Source organism: Octopus bimaculoides, chromosome 12 (assembly GCF_001194135.2).
Source record: "Octopus bimaculoides isolate UCB-OBI-ISO-001 chromosome 12, ASM119413v2, whole genome shotgun sequence".
Lineage (NCBI taxonomy): Eukaryota > Metazoa > Mollusca > Cephalopoda > Octopoda > Octopodidae > Octopus > Octopus bimaculoides.
In genome coordinates, this window is record NC_068992.1 from 60141204 (window position 1) to 60143308 (window position 2105).

Sequence of the window (2105 nt, forward strand, 5' to 3'; positions counted from 1 at the left end):
CTAGAAATAAGAGTTAAAACCCTCATTTGAACCACCAATAATAACACTGAAAATTACGACAGAAAATCAAGAGTAGACAACTGTTGATTGTGTGCCCTCATGATTGATATAAGAACTCCGACGAAGTAATCAAAAGACTGCACCAATTACCCCTAGACCAACTCAGGCAAAACAGATATGCCTTTAGTCTTGACGTTGCCTCAATGTACACAACGGTCCCAGCCCACTCAGCGGTCAACCTATTGACTGACTGTATAATAACGTCCAGCATCCAATGCTTCGGACTTACCGCAGCTGATATCCACCAACTTTTGTCCATCATCGTGGACAACACCTACTTCGCTTTCCAGGACCATATATACGAACAGACAACAGGTTTCCCCATGGGATCCAGTCTCTTGGGCCTGCTAGCCATCACTTATATGAACCATCTGGAACGTCGAGCACTCAACATCTGCCGCTTATGCGCCTTCTTCACCAGGTACGTAGATGACATCCTCATACTCACAACCTCCCGTAAAGAGGCTGAGAGAATATTCACGACGTTCAATAACATGGACATGAACATAAAGTTCACTATAGTACATCCCGACATCACTGGATCACTATCATTACTTGACTTGAAACTGAATATAACGGAAGAAGAGGAGATCCACACCGAGTTCTACAGGAAAGCAGCCAGTAGAGATATGTTTGTCCAATACAATGTAGCACTTCCACTCGGTTCCAAAATAGGATACGCCAGAAATAAACTTGTACGCATCCAGGGCAATTGCAGCAGAACGGAGGACAAGGTGGCCCACACTACACGCTTCCTAGATATATTGAAAACCAACAGGTAGCCTAGATCCATTGTAAATCGGCTTAAGTACCCAAGACGACGAACACGCCGAACACATAGCAAACCCAGCAACACATGCTTCCTTAAAATACCCCATTTTAGCGAGAGAATAACTACAGCCATCCGAAGAGCCATAACAAGAGAAGGGCTAGACATACAACTAGCTCACTTCGGCCCCTCTCTGAGAGAACACCTCGCAAAGAAACGAATAAGGGACAACAATCAATGCTCATTAACAAATTGTCCCATCCGTGACACAGATTTATGCCAAAGGTTAAATGTTGTGTATAGAATACAATGTAACAAATGCAACAGGTTCTATGTGGGTAGCACAAGACCGTTACACGTCCGCATCAAATAACATCTGAACACGAAAGCCTCCTCCTTCAGAAAACATCTAGAAAGATGCCGGAACACTGACAAAAGCATAACAGTGACAATTGAGGCCAATGAAAGAAATTTGGGTAATTTAAGAATTAAGGAAGCTATATTCATACACAGACTAGGACCCCAAATTAACAACAGGCTGGAGGTTGGTAATCAATATATTATTTAGCTACATCTGGATGCGTGTAGGTTCATTTTTGAAATGCTCATCTATTGTTTATAACAAAGGAAAGAGAAGAGGAAAAAATTACAAAACTTAGAAGCAGCGCTACAGATGTACCAACACACACGAGACTGAGACATAGCCTACCTCACGCACTTCTCATGAGGAATTCCGGAAGGATCTTCGTGAGATCTCTGCTGAGACGCTTCCGAAAAAAGAAAAGCCGTTGGAAAACCGATTATAGCAGCGACTCCATCAAAAAATATCTGAAGACGGAATTGTATTCCGAAATATCATCGGACTATGGATAATTAAGTTTCAACAAGTATATAGTCCATTTTTTGTATTATAGTGCATTGTTGTACCATTCAAAACTTCTCATTCTTTAAGAAGATAGTAAATTACGATTTTATGCAACATATTTCCCTCTCAGATTCACACAATTATTGCAGCGGTCCCTCAGCCCTCAGATTTTCTAAGTCCTCTAAAGGAATTCGGAAGCTTGGGCCTCCAGTCAGGCCTTTCGCAATAACCGTAAAGCTAAGGACTTTTCAACACCTCCTCATGTGTGTGTGTGTGTGTGTGTGTGTATGTGTGTGTGTAATATTGGATGTGTATCAACGTAAATGCCTTCAGCCGACACTGGAAGGAATTGGTAAATATTCTAAAACGAATGTCTGATGCTATTTATTCAAAAAAAAAAAAAAAAAAAAA

General features: G+C 41.3%; 1 protein-coding gene across 1 annotated transcript in view; it reads right to left on the minus strand.

Annotated features, from left to right (window-relative positions):
• The window catches only part of LOC106880106 (small conductance calcium-activated potassium channel protein 1), a 514884-nt gene that overhangs the window by 431160 nt on the left and 81619 nt on the right, over window positions 1-2105 (minus strand). The window lies entirely within an intron of this gene.